General features: G+C 38.5%; 1 protein-coding gene across 4 annotated transcripts in view; it reads right to left on the bottom strand.

The window, feature by feature from the left end:
- ncalda (neurocalcin delta a) overlaps positions 1-21368 on the bottom strand; it is a 42158-nt gene extending 20790 nt beyond the window's left edge. Inside the window, exons 1-2 of one of the 4 annotated variants that reach the window (XM_046847307.1) lie at positions 21193-21368; positions 8580-8645 (exon numbers count right to left, since the gene is read on the bottom strand). The gene's annotated coding sequence lies outside the window, so the exon portion shown is untranslated. The other 3 variants (XM_046847308.1, XM_046847309.1, XM_046847306.1) reach the window with 3 other exon arrangements.
- Positions 21369-21828: the final 460 nt, after the last annotated feature.

Below are 21828 nucleotides of genomic sequence, written 5' to 3'. Positions count from 1 at the left end.
TGTGGGTTGTGTTGATGTAGCTGCCAGCACTGTATCTTATCCTCTTTCAGGAACACACACACGCACACTTGGTGTGCGTGTGTGTGTATGTTCCTGTCATCGGGCCTTCAGAAAGAGAGAAAAAGTGTGTGTAAGAGAATGGACACTACTGCCATAGCAGAGACTTTGTTGTTTCAACTGCAGACACCGAAGACACCATCATTGCATAATGCTTTAAAAAAAATTATAATAAATAATATTAATAGTATTAATATAAGCTACATACATTCTCGACAGTCATGCCTTGGTAGACTGCAAAACAGAGCCACACTCTGAAGAAGTAGGAGGGGAGACATTAAGGGAAAAAAAACAAAGAAAAAAAGAAGAGCTGTATGACTTCAGAGATCAAGCTAGCTTCACTTCATCTCTCTATCTCCCCCACTATCTTTCACATGGTTTACTTTCTTCATATGATTCCTGGTCCTTTTAATAAGACATGAGCATAACAAGAAATCAAAACAACCCTGTAGTCTATGTAACCACAAGCATATTCCATCCCTCCATCTTTTTAAAAAAATACCCCACCTTCCCACTTCCCCCACACTCAATTTCTCCTAAATCACAACATCAACTTGAACATAAATACCAGGGCAAGCCTCTTGAGAATTCACTGACCTCATATCCGTTAGAAAGAAAGAGTGTGTGAGAGAGAGAGAGAGAGAGAGAGAGAGAGAGAGAGAGAGAGAGAGAGAGAGAGAGAGAGAAAGAAAAAATGTAGGGGGCTGAGTATGTGAGAAAATGAGACTGGAAGAGAAAATAAGAGGGAAATTATATAAGTTTCACTGTGAATGTATTAAATAGAGGAAGCACAAGAGAAGCAGGGTGGATGGAGATGGGGATGAAGGAGAAAAAAATATGGGAAAAGGTTTGTGCATGTAAGTGTAAAACACAGAAAGCGATAATCTATTATTTTCTAAAATATGCGAAAGAGATGCTCAGGCAATAATTGGGTATTAGCACAGAAGAGACATACCTCTTCTTTTACGTCAATACAAGTCCTTAGATGTCCATAACCTTGCAGTCTCCCCTGAGCCACAAACGCAGAGAGCAACAGGCGACTACACAAACCCTGTGTGGCTGATTATGCAGCAGGCAGTTCAGAGAGCAGCCTCGTCAAACTCACCAACTCGGAGACTCTTCGAAGCCGCAAGTAGCCGAATGAAAAAAGCAAACTCGCACAGAGTTCCTCCCCTTGTGACGCAGACTCCAGTCACATGATCTCATCAAAAGCAGAAGTGAGCCTTCGTTGCCACGGCAACAGAGACATGGCTGCACAGTGATTTCAATAGGTCAATCTCCTTCAGAGACGCTGGGGGGAAAAAAAATCTCCAAAAAAACACGTGTGCACACAGACAGAGACAAAGGACGAGAGCAAGAGGGAAAAAAATAATAATAATCCTGCACATTCAATACTTCCAGAGTCATGAGAAAAGTTTCACAATTCATTCTCGCCCATTCCTATGCACTGAAAAGTACTGTACATTTTAGCTGAAGCTTGCTCTGTTGAAGCCTGCTTTAAACCACTCCACGGCCTTTCAAAGCAAACCTTTCAACTATAAAATTTATTTTGTTGCAGTCAGATTCTGCTCAGAGGGGCACCCGTAACTGCTGGCCAGCCCACTGGCCGATAAGTTTTACTTCACCCCTTTTAATTGCTTTTAGATTCTCGCATTAAATCCAGATAAAATTTGCTCAGTGACTAGACTCTTTTGTCCTCCGTGCGCTTCCATCTTTATCTGCTACATGCAGCCCTGATATAAGAAGGAGAAAATCGATTAGCTACCACACACACAAAAAAAAGAAAAATCTGCATTACACTCCAGTTTGACCTCAATTAAGTGTACTGGCAAGACCTGTGCTTATTCTTTGTCATTGGAATCCAACAAGCTAACTTGCTAGTCACAAGAAGAGTTATTGGTTGAAATGTAACATTTCCGTTTTTTTATTTAAATTTAGATCATATATAAAGATATTGGATGGACAGATATTTCTTACTTTCTTTATGGGAACTATACCAAATATGCCAAAGGTTTTGGCAACAAAACAGACATTCAAGAAATCTAGCAGACAAGCACAGTGACCTAGCCATTGTTTGATTAGGTTAGAAGGTTTTACTGAAAGTTCAACTCAGGTATATAATTACATGTTTTTCCTGTCAAGTGACTCATGAAGCTTGTAAAACTGTATTTCCAATCACAACTTGCGTGCTCCTATGTAGACTAATTTTGCAAGGTCTGACAGCTAGAATGAAAGACAGACATATTAGGTAAATGCAAGATTAGTGAGAGCAAGTAAATAGTTTAAGACCAATAAAAACATTCAGTAAAAGAAAAAAAAAAAGGCATAAAATAAAGAAGCAGAAATTATAAGCGTAAAAAACACCAATCATGTGTGTGAAGGTGAATGGATGCAGCCAAGTGTAAAAATGCAACAAATAATGCAATGAAATCATTCTATGAGTAGACTCTAATGCACTTGGGTGTTTAAAACAGAGGCAGCTGTTAAGCAAGCAAGCAAAAGTGCAACGTTCATGAACAATGCACCAGATTACCTTTAGTTTTAAACTAGTTTGCCTTTAGTTTAATTAGAATGCAGGGCTGGGTCATACAGGTTTGGGCTGTATCTATAACTACTGTGCACACATGACTAATGCTCAGTTTGGTTTGCCCAGCGCACCTCTAATATCAAATTAAGTTTTTTTTAACATTAAAAAAAAAAACCAGAACTGGTAATTAAGCACCAACTTCTGAGTTTTTTATTTATTAATTGACCATCAACACTACATGTTAATTTTGTATTAGCATTTTTAATCTTAACAACAAGATATCTTTAAAAAAAAAAAGAAAAGTTTTTTTTACTAAATAAAAGATTATGTCTAACAGCATGTCATTATAACTACATTTTCATAAAGCACATTCTTTTATAGGGGTTTAATTTAACTTACGTAAAAAGCTCTGCTGCAACACACAATGAGCCTTTGGATTCCATCACAATGAAACAGACAAACTTTATTGTCTTTGGGTCACTATTTCAGAGCTGACCTTGCTCCTGGTCCACAGAGCATGGAAAACCTTTTTTCTATACAAGGGGCCTGATTACCATCTGGAGTCCTGCTGAGTAGAAGATTCAAGTCATTTAAAACAGAAAAGAGGGTTGCCTATGGAGGAGGGGTAAGGTCATGAAGATGAGGACTACAGGGTACGGTGGAAGAGCCTTAACTCCCAAATCATAAATTAGAACTCTTAATGGAGATCTCTGCCCAACATTGGAAAAGTGCATACTACAAACCAGAGAAGCAAGAGCTTGTCTAACTATACATTTAAAATAAAGGGAATGAATTAAAAATAAAATTGGATAGTTCAAATATTTAACAAACCCCTCTTGATTTTTATTTTTAATGCCAGAACTACCCTTAAAATACATTTCAAACAGGAAGTAGGCTATATAAGAAAACTATTTTAGACATCTGGCCTTGGTGTGACTATGACCCCTTCTGGATCAAATCCAAAATCTTATCAGTTCATCTTCTGACTACTGTGATATTTCCATAAAAATCCTACCAACATTAACAAATGATCCGTGAGATACCACAGTAAAATCAAAGTTCTATGGATAGACACCTTAGGAAAATGTCATAAGTAGCTTTTTGAAAAACTGAAAATACTCTGCAAAAACAAACATAACTGCTAGAAAATATTTTACACACACACACACACACACACACACACACACACACACACACACATATATACATACATACATATATATATATATATATATATATATATATATATATATATATATATATATGTGTGTGTGTGTGTGTGTGTATATATATACATACATATATATATATATACATATATATATATACACACTATATATATATATATATATATATATATATATATATATATATATATATATACACATATACATATATATATATATATACACACATACATATATTCACACACAATATATATATATATATATATATATATATATATATATATATATATATATATATATATATACATATACATACATACACACATATACATATATACATACATACACACACACACACACACACACACACACACACACACACACACACACACACACACACACACACACACACACACACACACACACAATCTGGAACCTGGTGCTAATTTCCTTGATTATCTGTCAACCCCTATTTAACTGGCAGCCTAACTTCCAGTTTCACTGACTCTGCAAGATGGTGGGCCGTTCTAAAGTGACTGAAAGCCCCCGGCAGCAGGTTGTCCAGATGAAGGCCAAAGGGATGACCCTATCAGCCATAGCAAGACAAGTTGGTCGTTCCAAATCTGTGATTTCAAGAATATTGAATCTTTACATCATCACAAACTCATTCAAGTCCGCCAAGAAGGCTGGTCGTCACGGAAGACAAATACAAGAGAGGACAGGATACTGCGGAGGATCTCAATGGGCAATCGTTTTCACACTGCAGCTGGAATTGCTCACCAGTTCAGCGCTGAACAGGGTAAGGATCTGTCTCCTCATACAGTGTCTCGACGTTTAAGAGCATTTGGACTGAAAGCCCACTCTGCAGTGACCAAACCTCTCATCAGCAGAAAGAATCAAAAGGCTAGACTAAGCTTTGCTGAGGAGCATGTTGTGTGGACAGAGGAAAACTGGTCCAAAGTTCACTTCAGTGATGAAAGCAAGTTTAATTTATTTTTTAAATGGTGTAGTTATTTTGTGGAAAAGGTGTTCTGGTAGCATGGTATAGACAGGACAAAAACTCCAACTGTTGAGCAGTAAAGATGACATTATTTCAGAATAGTTCAATAGATCATCCGTCTTCATACTAACCTGTCCTCTACATCTGCCTCTTCCAAACCAACTACCTGCATGTCTTCCCTCATCACATCCAGAGACCAATCTCTCTAGTTGTTTGAACAAACACAGTATATGATTGCATATTCACTGTCCACCAGTGGCAAGCCATGTATTTCAAACCCATCCTACTGATGCCACTGATCAATTCAATTAAGACCATTATTATGACATCACGGCTATAGAAATCATCAAAATTATGCTGAAACATAATACAACAGTTTACTGCATCACAGACATGCAGTGAGAATGAATGGCATTAGAAAAGCAAGAAATAATCCAACAAGTCTCCTTTCACTACAGCCACAGCTGCACCACCAGATATAAATCATCTCTAACAGAAGCATCAATATTAACTTCACAGAATGACCCTGGGTTTAGAGTGCATTTATTTTATGCATTACGGTTTTCCTGGGGATTAGAAATTATGGCAAATTGTGTGTTTATGTGCATAATCCACAGGAAAGAAAACTCAAGTGTAAATGATCTTTGGAAAACCTAACAACTGCTTTGAATTGTTTTGGCTGACCTTTCCTCACAATGTCCAGCTTTTCTTGAAAAGTCCATCTTGTAAATGTCCTTGTAAGTATGTCTGTGACCAAATACATTTCTTCTCCTTGAAATCTATTAAATGCGCACAAATATATTTGAGACCATGCAGTTTAAGGGCTCCAGACAAAAAAAATAAAAAAATCAATTAAGGAACCATTGGCTCCTATGAGAAAAACAACAGGTGCCAAATTACATTTTTTAAGTGGCACACAAGAATGAACTTAAAAAAATGTAAAACACTTCGAGTCATCCTGTCGTGTGCACATCTGCCATCATTTTACAGCATGGCCTGGGAACTGAAGCGATCATATAGGCGGTGTTGAATTTTATTTTTAGCTCTTTTAGCACGCAGTCCGCATCCACGAGACACTGCGAGTGCTAACTGTGTTTCCACCATTATGTGATCACGATCATTTTTATTCTTTTGACTATCGCCGTGTTTTCGTACCGTCTCTTTAATTCCCCGCAATTTCTCTGCCCGCTTTAGAGCAGAAGTCGCAAAACATTTTCTGCGTCTCGTGATCGTACCTCAGCCATGAAAACTCTTGAATCCAAGAAGATTTTCAAATGTCTTTTGGCACTTTTATTTATGTTTTTATTGACTGACATCGAAAGATGGTCCTCAGTGCCTCTGCCTTTTTACTACAGGTGTGTCATCAGCTGAAGAGTTGAACAAATGGAGACCGTTTTGAAAAAAAGTCTGATATTTTTAGTTTCAGCATGTTTTTTCCGATAAGGAAAGGTACGTTTTGATTTAACTGTCCGGTTATTTTGCCGCTTTAACTTAAACGTAGGCATCGCATGCGTCTCTGTTTATTACATCAACAAATGATGTGATAGAACATGCACATAAAAAGTCATAACTCATGCAGTTTATATGGTCATAACGTGTACGTTTTTATAGTCGCAGGTGGCGATCTAGGCAAAAATATTACTTGCAATTTATTATGTTTGTCGCAGTCTGAGCCCCGGAGTTTGCTACAGATCTGGTTGCAAGCTCTGACTACTGTTCTCTCCGACCATCCAATCAAAGAACGTGAAAATGCAGACGTTATTGTGTGCCTGCTAGACGACCCCAGAGTCGTTAACTTAAAATCTGATTGTTAGAGTGACAGCTTTAAGCTATATGGATTGTAAGCTACAGAGCCCCTGCATTGTTCTGAAGACTTGGGGCAGATTTTTTGACCTCGGCAACGCATTTACATTTTTCCCCTTGACCCATGCAACCTGTGTATGAAGGCTGAAATGTGATTGGATAGAAACTCGAATGTAAACAGACACCCAGTTGCACAGCACCCAGAAGCAGAGCAAGTGAGAGAAATGCAATGAAAGGAATTCACTATTCTAAACAATCTAATACAAATTCATGGACAAAAATACAAATAAACGACTCTAAAAGCATTTAGGTCAGCAGAGAAAGCCTTGCTGGCCCTAACAGCCACCTGCACACAGTGCATTCCTCTTGTTACAAATATGAAAAAAAATTACGGCAATTTTTTTTTTCAAACTGATCTCTGACAAGCAAAGAGTGGGTACTTACAAGGGGTGTAACGGTATACGTATCCATACTGAAGTTATTCGGTACAGGGCTTTAGGTAATGCAATCCTTTTTACATTTTACATTCATAGTTCAAATCGAAATTCTCGTTTTATTTAGATGTTTAAAAAATGTAACCTGTTGATGTTCACAAATGTTAATAACGACATGCAATTTTTTGTTTTGCACTTTTTTTCCCCCCTTACCGTACCGAAATTTAACTTTAAAAACCGAGGTACGTACCGAACCGTGATCTAAAGGATCTGCATCTTGCCACCTCAGAAGTGATTTAGAATTGAACACTAATAAAATATGGCTTTATCAGCACTGGACATTTCATTTGGGATCGATAGTCGATAGTTATCATCAGAACAAATATGGTCTAGACAACAGCACCTCTATTACAGCATTATTCCTGGATATTTTAATCCAGACCTTTACATTGTACGAGCACAGTGAATTCTTTATCCCTAAATGCAAGGCTGGAGTTTAAAAGAAATACAGTATATATTCATAGGTAATAATGCACCAATATCATAAAGTCCCTCATGCTCTGGACACTCTTCAGAGGAGAGTAGTTAAAAAAATCTAGACTGACCACATAATACAATTAATGTACATTGTATATTCACATTGGAGAGAACGAATAAATCATGGTTTGCAAAAGGCATGGCTGGAAAGGAGGTTGGAATTTATCTACAAATATCTCACTTATTACAAGCACATTACCTAAAAATAGGATAGGCTGCAAGCCAAATGCATTGATTTTGTTATATTTGTACTTAGTAAGATAACATTTGGGGGTAGACGACAGCAGCAGCTCAGCATAGAGGAATCTTTGCTGTTGCCTAGCTACCAGTGGACAAAGTAGTCAGCCAAACAAGGTATGTACAGACCAGGTGATAAAAAAATTAATAAATAACATGATGTTGAACACAACAGCAGTGCCAAACAGGTACATCTGTAGAACAAAGTGTTGTGCAAATGCTATTATCTTTTTGCCAGTGAGCAGTCTAGTATTGCCTTCATCGAATTACTTCTATTTGTTCACATTTTTATGACCAGCATGCGAACACTAACATTTGGTAGAAAACAAAGTGCAGCCGTACAGGAGCACACACTCAATCACATATACACAAGTGTGCATGTGGTCTGGGTCGAAGTGTATGTCAGAGCATGGGAATCTCTGGCCAGAGATCTCCCCTTGCCAGTGAGTCATGGGAACAAGAGCACACATTACAGTTAGCTGTGCTCTTTAATCATAGGTCAGGTCACAAAACACACACACGTACACACGTACACACAGAAGAGAAATTAATGGTGCATGCCATGTTTTCCACCATATATTACGTCAACAACTAGTACAGTCCTGTTTAAGAGTAAAAAAAAAAAAAAATTGATGTTAAAAAATAAATAAATAAATAAATAAATAAATAAATAAAAATAAAAATTGATATAGTTAGTATACAATAAATCCATGGATGGATGCTAATACAAAAACATGTACAGCATGAATCTAATCACCACATGCAAATATATACACAAGCTTACATTTGGTACTCACATAGAATTGGCTGACTGTCTGCGATGTTCCCCACAGTTGTGAGAGAAAAGCCCAGAGCCAGCTAATCTGCAGAGGAAAACCAGCAGCCTGTAAGTCTTGGCCTCCGACACCAAGGATTATTTTAAGGCTGTCATTACCACGGTTCTACAGGACGAGGCGCACAAAGGGTCAAGCAGCATGGAAAACTTAACACTTGACAAATGGATTATGTCTCCTAATTACCAAACATTTTTGGCCCCCTGAAATCTTTATACACTTGGCTCCTTGTCATAACTTTTGACTCATCACAAATAACATGAGCAAGGCATGGGAATATTTGATATTAAATGCAACCAAGAAAACTGTACCTGGAAGTTATACAAAGCAGAGTTTGTGTGGCATGGAGACCTGCACGAGGCGGATTTTATCAAAGTCCCGCTCCCACCCGCAAAAATATATATTATTTTCTACTTTTCCCACCCACAATATTTAAGTTTAGTCCCACTCTCACCTGCAGGTAAAAACCTGTGTGGGATGGATTTTGCGGTCCCGCTCCTGCCTGCTTCTTCAAAAATGTTATTTACTTCCACCCACAATATTAACGTTTTGTCCCGTCCCCGCCCAGAAAAAGCCTGCAGGTAAAATGTATAAGTAATTTTATTTTCAATACACTGACTGCTTCTTCCTGCTACCTTGTTTTTTTTTCCAAGTTTCACTTGCTTCCTTTTTGAATATGAACGAAAAAAACAAAAAAAGGCCAGGGTTTTGTTGTGTTCCATGTTCCTAGCACTCAGTGATTCTCCTCCATCTTGTGCTTCAGACACTGTGCCTCACTGTGCTCTAGTAGTTACCGCACATGAACCACCCGAGAGTTTGCTTCCGACCTTGTGCCTGTAAATCGTTTAATTTTTAGCTGCCATTGTTGCTTTTGTGCAGTAGATACATAACAGTTTATTTGTTTTTAGAAATGTACTCTTTTTTTTAATATATATTTTTCAGCCTATTTTGCAGGAGTCCCGCGAGTTATTTTATTCTCAGGTAACTCACACACGAGTATTTTAGCGTCCACACCCGCTTTCGCCCATCAAATGTTGTCTCTCGTTTGCGTTGGGTTGAGTGCAGGTCTCTAAATGGTATTACCGCAGTGATGCATGAGCACGTGAAAAGAAAACACGAGTGTCATGGATGAAGGCGAAACATCAGCACGGTAAGTAAACACTGTAGAATCCTCCATCATGTGAAAATGGCGTAGTTTAATGAAGTGCTATTGTGTAAACTCTTTGTAACTTCATGACAGTCGCACTGGATCTGTTCTGTCGAGACTCACGAGCATCAGGTTGCGCAATCACCTCGCTTGCGACAGTGACTGATTTAAATAAAACGGTGCGAACAAACACTAAATCTAAAAGCAGCAAATAACAGCAGCAGTACACAATTACATTTTTACTCACTATTGTCTTTTTCAGCAAATGCTTATGCATTTTAATTTTTTTTAATCAGGCCTGTTAACTCGCTGCGTTTCTCCATTCAAATCTCTTTTTATAGCATTTGTCTACAACAGTTATCTTCTGTTTTCAAACGTGATTTGCTGCGGCTTTGCTATACTGTACGTTCAAAATGCTTGTTTTCAGGGGGGATAATAGTTACTACAAATTACTACTATGAAGGAATATTTCAGACCTTATTAAACATATGCATTTACAAAGCACCTAATAATGAGCACTATACTAATACTCGGAAGAGCCTCCCTTCCCTGTTGACCTCTCAACAAAGCATTTATATACCCAGAACTGCCAATCACTGGGTTTTTTTTATTGCACCCTTCTGAGGAAATTCTAGAGACTCTTGTGCCAACAACCCCATGAGATACCTGAACCAGCCTGTCTGCCAACAAAAATTATTGGCAGTCACAGGCATCACATTTTCTCCACATTCTGATGATGTATGTGAACATTTCCTGAACATCTCCTAGCCAGTATCTGCACGATTGTAAGCACTGCAGCCACATGACTGACTACATACCTGCCTGAGTAAGTATTTGTTCTCCTAATAAACACTAGATAATTATTATGAAGAGTTTTTTTTCATTTAAGGGTGTGACAAGGTAGTAAGAAGCAAAGAAGCTCTAGAGAAATCCACCTAAATCTTGAGTCTGTGTGTTGGCTAATACTGTGGTGTAAAAAAAAAAAAAAATAAATAAATAAATAAATAAAACATAGGCAGCATATTTTTATACCATTAATCTAGCTTTTCGTAGTTTTACATCATGCTAGTCATAAACTGCCAGGCCAAGCAATGACAAATAAGGATGTCCACAACAGTCTCAATTAATCTTTAGATTAGCCCATTAATTGGAGGATTGTACTTTTTAACAGAGCCCTCCTTATTGCTTCGGCATCTAGCTATTCAAACTGCTGATTATTAGAAGCATTGTGTAGGAGTTATAAGACCATGGTCTTTCATGTGCAGACAGGATGGCTATCAAGACCTTGGTTCCTACTGTTGATTTTACAGGTTGTCAGTAGAATTGTTTTAAACAGAAGTAGATCTTTAATCCCAAATGGACTGTGAGATTTGGCACCCTTACTCTGCTTGCCTAAGTCTAAATCTGGTCTATCAGAATGAATCACCAACTGAAAATTAACAGTGCAGAAAATTCTGCTGAACATAAGATTTGCAACAGAGGCATTGGATGGTTTGAAGCGAAAAATGTTTACCTCATAGTCTGAGCCGGGGGCTTTTCTTGATTAATTGCATTTTGACTTTTCTCTACTGCTAAACAGTGGCACGCCACCATGACCTGCCACTCTGTGCGGTATGTGCTTCTGTTACTGAAGCTTATACATGTCTGACTTCCGATTATAAGAGAGTAGGTGGCAATCTGACTTGAGGGAGGCACCAAAAGGAGGATGGGTTTCCGTTTGAGTATAAATCCTCTCAAGGTTTTTTCTTCACATGGGGTGCTAAAATAAAAGAGATGAAAACAGCTGCTATTTATTGCTTCTATTGTCATCTCATATCTAGTTTATTAGCAAACCATGTGGCCACAAGTTCACTAGATAGCATATGAAGTAGAGGATGAACAAAAAGCCGTGTGACAGAAATTTTGCATAGAAAACCACAAATGATTACTGAGACGTGCTGCTGTAAACTGTAAGCTGTAAACTGAGACATGCTAGCTGTAAACTGAGACATGCTAGCTGTAAACTGCTGTGTTTCAGCTGTTCACTTATGATTAAATCACAAGAGATAAGACAGATGTTCATAACAACAGTGAACATCTGTGACTTTTAGAAAAACAGGTCTGACACGGCCCAACATTTCACGACATGACTCTGTACCATAAAGTAAAAATACATTTTAATGTGAATTTTTATATTGAAATTGTGTTCGATTTAAATCACTTAGTCAAGATAAATTTGAACAGAATCTTCATAGTCAGCACCATGAACACGTAAAGGAACACAGCAGCACACTCGTTTCCTTGGAAACCTGTTGTGCTAATGTGGGTTTCTGCTTAAATGCACAGAAAGCAGCATGCAGTAGTGGAGATGCTAGCAGGTGTGTGTATGCTTGTGTGGGGGAGCTGTAGCACGCCTACTTGTGCTTCGGTTCTCTTCCTCACGAGAGAGCCAGCAGTCACGATTCTCAGCCCACTCAGACAGAAAACTTCCCATCTCATTTCATATGGAGGCTTTAATGTGTTTGCGCTAGCGGTGCTGGTTCCTCTGTGGAGGCAAACTGCATGCAACATTTCACACCTCACCATGAAGACTGGCTGTTCACAAATCTGAAACAATGAATGGCTGAGTGACTCATCTTGAATCTGTGGTTACATTTGGCCAACAGATCTGAGTGGGTGATATCTGTTACAACTCTAGACAAATATACAGAAAGACATATTAAATAGTACTTGTTAACTTCTGGTTTAGTTTGCACCATCTTGGGTGTTTAAGCTCCAGATTTCAAGTCCACTTGAGCTTACTGGAATCAGTATTACTTGGAGGCTCAATTATTTTAAATTCTTTCAATGTGTAAAAATAGGTATGAGAATAGGTGAGTAACAGGTCCACGATTATTTCTTAATTAGAAATAACCAATTATGTGAAAAAAAAATAGAGGCCAGAAAGCATAAAATATCTGCCTTGGACCTTATGCTAGCACACTAACTGCAAATGTTTCTGACGGTAGTTCCCCGTGTGGTCTGATCAATCATGTGCTTGTAGCTAATCGGTTTTCTCTTTCTCGCCGATAAGCTCCGCCGCTGTTCTACTGATGCCGTCCAGCTCGAGCCAACGACGCGAAACAAAACTAAAACCAACAGACACTCTGCTTCGCGTGTCCTGGGCTTTAAGTACTTCTCATTTGCTCTTAATCTAAACTTATACAGTGGAACCCACTTATCTCGACCTCGGTTAACTGGCCAACCCTATTAAGTCGACGTTTTTGAAGTGGAACCGCCAAATTCTCGCTTTGTCTTAGCATTTTTTAATCGGTTATGTCGATTCTTTTATGTCGACGAACCCTAATGTCTTGAGCACAAGGGGGGGCAAATTTGCCATTTAACGTCGTTATCTCGATCCGCATGACCAATCGCCGGCTTTGGCCACCTCACCATCTCACTACCGTATTTTTGCGTATATAAGACGCGTCTTATAGAAAGTTTTACATACCCCTCACCCAGGGTGCGTCTTATATACGCGAAAATACGGTAGTGAGACGGCACTGTGCAGCCACAGAAAAACTCGCGGAAGTGGCAGAAAAATCAAGCCTTACAGATGCTACAGGTGTAGGATACTTTTCAGAGCTGTGTGTCAGAGTGAAATGACTTGAGAATTTAATGTTGACACTGGTTAGCTTTTTGTAAAAACGAACTACACCCCGCACGTTTTTGTGATTTTGTGAGCGATCTTTGTGTTTGCAATGTTGGAGAATATAATAAAGGTTGTTTTGAGAATCGACGGTAGTTTGCATTGTATACTGGTAAATCTCTGCTGTTAGTTGGTGCACACATGCCTTTTGGTGTAAACAAACATGTATGTAAATTTTTATAGCATGCCTTTATCAAACAAATCGCGGCAACGCTGTTGTGTAAAAACCACCAAAAACACGTGCATGTACATTCTCATTTATTAACGCACATCATGTACATAAAGAAATTTCAAGCACGTTAATATATTGCCGCCATATTGGTTTTCGTTTATCTCGATCATAGGTTATCTCGACGCTTTTTGGCGTCCCCTAGGTCGGTGACATAACCGGGTTCCACTGTATATTTCATTGGTTAAATAAGATGCTGATTGGAGAGAGAATGAGAATAACATTTGGAAAGAGAATGAGAGCAAGTTTTTTGGAACTGTATTGTTATTTTACTATATTATACTGTATTATTCGGGTCCCTGGTGGTCTAGTGGTTAGGATGCGGCGCGCTCACCGCTGCGGCCCCGGTTCGATCCCTGGTCAGGCAACCAACCCCAGCCACTCTTAGTGCCAAGCCCGGATAAATGGGGAGGGTTGTGGTAGAAAGGGCATCCATCATAAAAACATGAAAGAAAGTATGTACCGTCATTTCCGGACTATTAAGCGCACCCAATATAAGCCGCACCCACTGAATTTTACAATGATTTTTATTTTGAACATAAATACGCCGCACCTGTCTATAAGCCGCAGGTGTCTACATTGAAACTAATGAACTTTACACAGGCTTTAATGAAAGACAGTGCCTGTTACACGGCTTGTATCTAAACAGTAGCCTACCAAGAAAGTCATTGTTCACTGTCTTCTCCTTCCTTTCACAACTATTTCTCTCGAGAGTTTTTCTTTTGCCATTGTCGTGCGTTTAAAAATCACCATCGGTGAATCTTTTCTCCCGATGCCGTGCAGCTCAGAACACAGGTGAAGTGTTTTTTCATGCCCGGTTGTTTTCAGCGTGACGAATAATTCGCATTTCCTGTAGACAGTCCGAGTGAGGGGCAGGTCAAACGTCAGAGGAACCTCATCCATATTTATGATGTGGTGCGGCCCGATTCAGTGGGAGCGCATCTGATTTGATATAAAGAGTTTCAATGGTTAACTTTAACCATTAATAATTTCATTGGTCTAATGTTATGGGGCTCAGTTTTTTTAGCTTGAAGCTTGTGAAACCAGGAAAAACCCAGGAAAAATCTATAAATTAGCCAATTCATTGTTTAAGCAGCGGGGTTCAAAGTGTGGGAAAAAAGTAGCGGCTTATAGTCCGAAAATACGGTATGTATGTATGTATGTTTTGACTATTGTTTTCAAGCAGCCGTATTTTAAGGTAGGCTCGGGGACCAAAGCCTGCTAACAAGTGCACTGATTGGAGAAGCTTGTGTTGTTTAATAAATGTTTAATTCAAGCAATTTTCTGCATCATGTCTTGGAGACCAAAAAAGACAATTGACCAAATATATTAAGCAACCGTGCATTGATTATAAAATACTCCTAATGACATACTGACATATAAAGCACTTAACAGTTTCATGCCGCGGTATCCGAGTGAACTTATTTACCACTATGATCCCTTATGCCTACTTAGATCAAAAGGTACAGGCTATTAGTTGGTACCTCAAATATAGACTACAGCAAAGGGCAGAGCTTTCTGTTAAAAAGCCCCACAGTTATGGAACAGCTTTCCAATTAGTGTTCAGCACTCAGACACAGTCTCGGTCTTCAAGTCGAGGCTGAAAAATATTTATTTAGCCAAGCCTTTTATCTGTAGGCTTTTTTTTTGTTAAAGGAGCAGATCTGAAGATGGACATGTGCAGAGGAGGGACATGGGTTATATTGGTAGAAGAATGCTGAGGATGGAGCCACCGGGTAGGAGGAAAAGAGGAAGACCAAGGAGGAGGTTCATGGATGTGGTGAGGGAAGACATGCAGGTAGTTGGTGTGAAAGAGGCAGATGTAGAGGACAGGGTGGTATAGAGACGGATGATCCGCTGTGGTGACTAAGTGATTGGTGAACTGGGATAATTGTATGCTGTTCCCTCACTCTCACGCGTTCACTCAGATTTGTAGACAGTGGTGTCCCTTATCCCAGAAATCCCTTATGTCTGTGTTACCATCAGGCTCTCCCTTTTAGTTATGCTGCCATAGCGAGTCCTGCACCTGCTCTTCTATACAACAATAAGGATACTTTATAATCCATATCCCACTCTCTCTCTTTCTCTCGGTTAAGTTAAACATGCTCCTGAGGTGACCGTGACCAGTGTACATGCCGCTCTCCTCTCCTCAGATCTGCCTGCTTTGTCCTGGCTTGCCTCTAGACAGGGTTCTCTTCGACTGGAAGCCACTAGGTGCAGCTTGGTTTCAACACCGGAGCTTTGGGGAAGGATTTGGGCTGTACTTGATGTCAACAGTCTGCTACATTGACTCAGACTATAGTTAGCTTTTGATCACTGAACACCTCAATGTTTAACTGTAAGAAATGGGCATTCTGTTCCACCCAGATGAGAATTGATTCCCTCTTTAGTCTGGTTACTCTCAGAGGGTTCTCCCTTATGCCATCTCTGGGAGTTTTTCCTTGCCACAGTAGCCACCGGCTTGTTGATTGTTTCTTATAAATGTAAGTTTGTCTCTTTATATAATTATTCTTTATTACCACTTTATACCATTATTAAAGCTGCTTAAAACAATGTCCATTGTTAAAAGCACTATAAAAATAAATTGAACTGAATTGAATAAAAGACACTTAAGTGATCAGCTGCAGAAGTCAAATCAAATTTTTTAAGTCTGTGCAAAGAAAAAAATTTTTTTTCGAGTAACACTTCATTTTGTTGATGAAGAAAGCAGCAGAGCGATGCCTGCCTATGGACCGTTTTCTTAATGACACAGGTGCGAGTTAACAACTCAAAGACTTAATAATGCATGTGCCCCATAGAAAGTAAGTGTGTGCCACCAGGTGTGCGCAACAACTGACGGCTGTACTTAAAAACCATAGTTTGGTACACCAACGGTGCACAGTCAGTTATATTAGGTCATAGTTTAGAACGACAATATATCAGCATTGATGGCCCCAATTTATTGATTTTTACTTCAGTGAATTTTCATTTCACTGTTCATTGAGGAAGAACGTATCTAATCAGAAATTGATAAAACATGAAAAAAGTGGCATCACAAATAGGACTGCTAGACTATGTGCAGAACCAAATGACTTGGATTCAACTCACAATAAGCATCAACAGAGAGGACAAAAAATATAAATCATAGAATTAACTAACCAGCTAGATGAGTTGGCTGCCAGTTTGGAAATCTAAAGAATGCACAATATGTTGAAGATTATGCACAAAGGCCTTATTGAGGAAAGTTTAAAGCCATATTTATGTAAAATGGGTTTTTTTGTACAAATAAAATGTTTGTGGCTGTTTGACATTTGACAATATTACACACTGAAGCCCTGTGACAATCACAAAATCCCAGGTGAAAATAATAATTATAGCAAGAAAATCATCTAAGTGCTCTGCTGGTGAATATTTTATGAATAATGAATATTTTCCACAGTTAAGTAAACTGCAGGAAGAAATTGTGTGGAGTGGAAGATCTTAAGTGACCTGTTATAGAACCTCAACCTACACCCTAGTAAACACCTTTAAGATTAATTGAAACACTGACTGTACCCCAGGCCTCCTCACTGACCCCACATCACAATCTGACTTTACAACTTCCAAAAACAGTGGAGGGTATTATAACAGCGATTAGAGACTAAATGTGTACTGGAAATCTTACAAAGCGCATACAAATCTTATGGTCAGGTATCCACAATTGTCCATATAATGTAGAATCCCAAGGTTCTAAAGAAACTGCTCTTTCCTGTTTATACCAATAGGACCTCACATTAGGTCTCCTCTCCTGAAACAGTGACAGAAAGTGACAGAATGAACAGTGATCTCAGATAAACTCATTGCGGATATTGTGTGCCTACTTAGTCACTGCAAAAAGAGAGAAAATTAGCAATATGCAATTATGTGCATGTAATTTCTGTTTGCGTCAGTGACACTAACGTTCATTTGACTTCCACATTAAAAGCGATTCCCAAATTTCTAAAAACAGATTTTTTTTTGGTAATCTATAACCTTGGTTGGACAAATTGTTATAAGCTCTATTTAGAGTGAAGACCCCAATACATGATCAGAGGTTCAGTAGAGCAGTTTAACTTGCCTTTGTTTTATGACCACTGGCATATGGTGTAATTAAGTCCAGATCTACATGTAATGTTGGTCACAGTTCCTTACTTTTCCACAATTATTCACTGTAGAATGTTTTTAATGATAATGATTTTAAAAGTAATCTCCAAGACCAACTAGTGTGAATCTAATGTAAGAAATTCTTCTGTTGTAAAAAAATAAATACAAAAATGTCTGGACAGGATGACAACAGTTCTTAGGTACAAGTTTTAAAAATGTCAGATCAGCACACAAACCCACATACATTTTCCTTCTACTGCATGTACCACAAAAGCTTAAGTTTAACCACGTCTCTCTCTCTCTCTCTCTCTCTCTCTCTCTCTCTCAGAGTCTGTGAGGTGATGCACAGTGATGTTATTTAGGTGCATGCCTTAACAAACCAGACATAAATGTGGGCTGCATTTAATGATACCGCAGCACAATTACAACAATTATTTTTACTAGTGATGTACTGATACTGATACTTTAATCATTTATGCAGAAATCCGATATCACGTCCAACAATGTGTCTTAAGCCAAGTGTACATTTCTGAGCTAATCACAGATGGCACCAAATAACTGTTTAATGACGGCAATCGAATCCAAGCAAACTGCAAACCGGGATCTGTGAGAATATCAAGAGGATGTACTACAGCAGCCACCTACGACACAAACAGCATGTTTTATACTGTTAAACAGTGTCTTTAACAGAGTGTGTGACGCTGGCTGAGCAATGGAGAGCAGAACCAGTGAGTGTGGACATTAAAAATGTCAGATGTAAAAGCATTTCTCTTCTGCAAGCAGAGACATGCAAACTTCTTTTCCTCTTACCTGCCTGAGTCTAAACTTTGCATGTGTGTCAAGGTGAAATTCACAGCACCTTCAGTTTAACTTTATTGACCACATTCACTGAATGGCTCGGTGTATTCATGTCAGTCAACATTAAGTGTTGTCTCAAAGACACATCCCGACATCTTAAACACAACAGTCAGCATGAGGCCTGATAGCTAACATTACACAGCAGCAACCAACAGAGCAAAATAAAATGTTCCCTGATGATTTGGATTGCTTAAAACTAGAAAAAAATTATAAATTCACACTTTTACTTTGTCGGAAATCGCTGGTATGGCTGCAACCCTTTAAAAGCAGTAACTAGCTAATTATAGACACTTATGTACTTTTAGTGCAGTCAACCAATTGATCAGCTCCCCTAATTAATTAGGCCCATGCACAGCTTTTTTACAGTCATCTGCAGATATGCTCACAAGCGTGGCAGCTTTTTTTAAAAATGGATAGAGGCAGCTAACTACCTCATAAAACTAAAAAATAATGCAGAAAACAAAACTGTTTCTAAAATTAGAATAATTTTTTTAATAACTAAACTGTGTATTTGTTCGTCAGTCTGCTGGTACAAACAATAGTGTTAAAGCACCAGCTTTAAAAAAAAAAAAAAAAAAAATCAAAACACTATGATAGTATGAGTTATAAGAATAAAGAATAAATAAATACAGGAAAACTCACCAGCATTTCTTCTTTTTTAGTAGCTGGTTATCATTTTGAAGTAGGAATGAGAGACACTGTACAATAAGAATAAAGCAGATACCACTCACTGGCTTCCCACCAAATTATAGCCTTAAGTGAATGTTTTAATATATAATGCAATCTTTCACAAGCTGATCCACCTCTCCTACCAATCAGAGTGTACTGTATTTAACTACGTTCATGCATTTTATGGCACTGTGGTAATTAAATGATCTAAAAGTGAAACATGACCTAAGTTACCTACCAATATGGAGCAGACACCCCTAAAAGACTACTGACTGGAAGCTACTATTACAGTGCTGCGAGTACAGCAGTCCAACAACATCAAATTGTACAGATTTTTCAAACTTGATTCAATGCATAGCAGTTTTAAACAAATGCTTACCACCATCACAGATCAATCACCTATAAACCTCTTCCTTTATTCTAACCGTTTCACTTCCATGATGCTGCGTGCTTCACAAGACCCAATTCTCACTTGATCAGTGAATTTTACAAAATGTTTCTTGAGAAAGGTTTTCAAAAGTGGATACTGAAAATAGGATACTGTTTCATGTACAATAGAGTAGCAGATATGGCGAGATGTCTTAAGTCTTTGCTTTACAGGGTCTCTATTAATGTTTCTTAAATATTGGGTCCTCAACAACCAGGCAGTGAACTAGTACTGGGCTGTAAATTTTTGGCATCAGGCCTCACAGAAAGAATAAAAACATTGTTATTTTGTGTCTATCATATTGATATACTGACAGCAGTCTGCTGTGTTTAGTTTTTTTAATGACCAATTTCCTGCAATTTTTTCGTTTTTTTTTTTTTAATGCATTGATAAATTAAGCTTCCTGATTCTGCATTATGGTGAGTTGAGTTACATTTCCATTATATATATATATATATATATATATATATATATATACAATAATCAAATTTATAACAATCATATAATATGTATAAAAGTAATATAACATGCATGACACCAACCACTCGGCCCGTGAGAAAATGGTCTTGAATGATGCAACGGATCTGTGATGCAAAACAGTTTGGTGTCTGCTGCATTATACAACACTTCATTAAAGTCATATAAACTTCAATTTCAACCAAATGTCTGTCAAAAATGCACATTGCTCATTTGGTAAAATCAGTAAAAATAAAAAAATAAAATAAAAAACAGTCTAGTAGGATACAATGAACACAGCTGTGTGTATATGATACACAGTGAAGGGGTTTAGTGCTAAAAAACAGACATGACCCCAGGATTTGTTTTGTAGTCTAACAGTTTCTCACCATGTTTCTAATCTCGAGTCCATCACTGATACATAAAAGAAAGTAACCTTATTAATCACTCCCTTAGGTGTTCATACATACAGACTTGGGACCTGTATTTAAGTTAAAGTTTTATTTGTATAGTGTTTTTAACTACGGACATTGTCCCAAAGTAACTTCACAAAAATAAGTAGGTTATAAAATATGAATTTATTTTTATTTTTATTTTACTGCTCTCTGGAGCTCTCTGTGGCTGAGGAAGGGATGAAACAGATGATCCTCTGACCACCATCTCTCATCAGTCCAAATCAAACTCGTTCACTAAGACTCGGTATGATTGAATCACCGCTAACCTGCTGCCTCGATTACACTTCCTATTAAACATTAGCGTGCTAATTCCCTGTTATAACTCACAAATACAATACCCCGGGCTACGAAAGAGAGCTGAACACGAGCACACGCGTCTCTCTAGACCAGTCTCCGTGAAGACTTTGAGCTAGTGAGCTAACTCTCCGCGCGAGGAGCAACAAGTTGCACCGAACGAGTCCAAGTCTTCGGTTAGCACAAAGCTAAAGAGCGGAACAACAAACTTTGGGTCTTGCAGACGAAACCCAGGAGCAGCTTTTCTTTAAGTAATAATAAAAAAACTACTCACCTACGACAAACCTTCGCGGAAAGCCGTGACACCTTGCAGCCTGTAAATGTTATAAAAACAGGAGCAAGAGCGACGCGCAAGAAAGAAAAAGAGAGAGAGAGAGAGAGAGAGAGAGAGCAATAAAACCGACGAGGAGGAAAAAGTGCACTCGGTTCCCGTCCGCGGCGCTACTGAAGGGCCCCGGGGCAGGCTGATGACGTCACTTCACGCGCCATGCACACGCCCCTTCTGCAGCCCGGCTCGAGTGTTTTTTCTTTTCCTTCTCCACGCCTTTTAAATGTCCTTATATGTGCATTATAATGCAGAATAGCGTGTGAAAATGACTTGAAGTGCAGACACCGAGAACTATGCTGCACTTCTGTAGGTTCTTGAGTAAAGCACTGTTCTCAACCAGTCTTTATATACAGCTATTTAGGCGGAAATAATCTGTCTTGGCCTAGTGGTTAAAAAGGGCAGTGGCTTTGGGGAAAATCCCCACGCATAACTTTGTACAACTCCAAAACCTCCGACTATGCTTGTATAAATAGTTTTTTTTTTATCCACCATTATGAATAAAGCTATCTGTAGATCTGTTCATTATTCAGTATCTTTAACACAAGTGCCTCCTATCTAAGTGTCCACTGTAGTGAAAAGTAA

The sequence above is a fragment of the Silurus meridionalis genome, chromosome 4, assembly GCF_014805685.1.
Source record: "Silurus meridionalis isolate SWU-2019-XX chromosome 4, ASM1480568v1, whole genome shotgun sequence".
NCBI lineage: Eukaryota > Metazoa > Chordata > Actinopteri > Siluriformes > Siluridae > Silurus > Silurus meridionalis.
The sequence above is the reverse complement of the archived record's forward strand: the minus strand, read 5'-3'. Positions and strand labels throughout refer to the sequence as shown.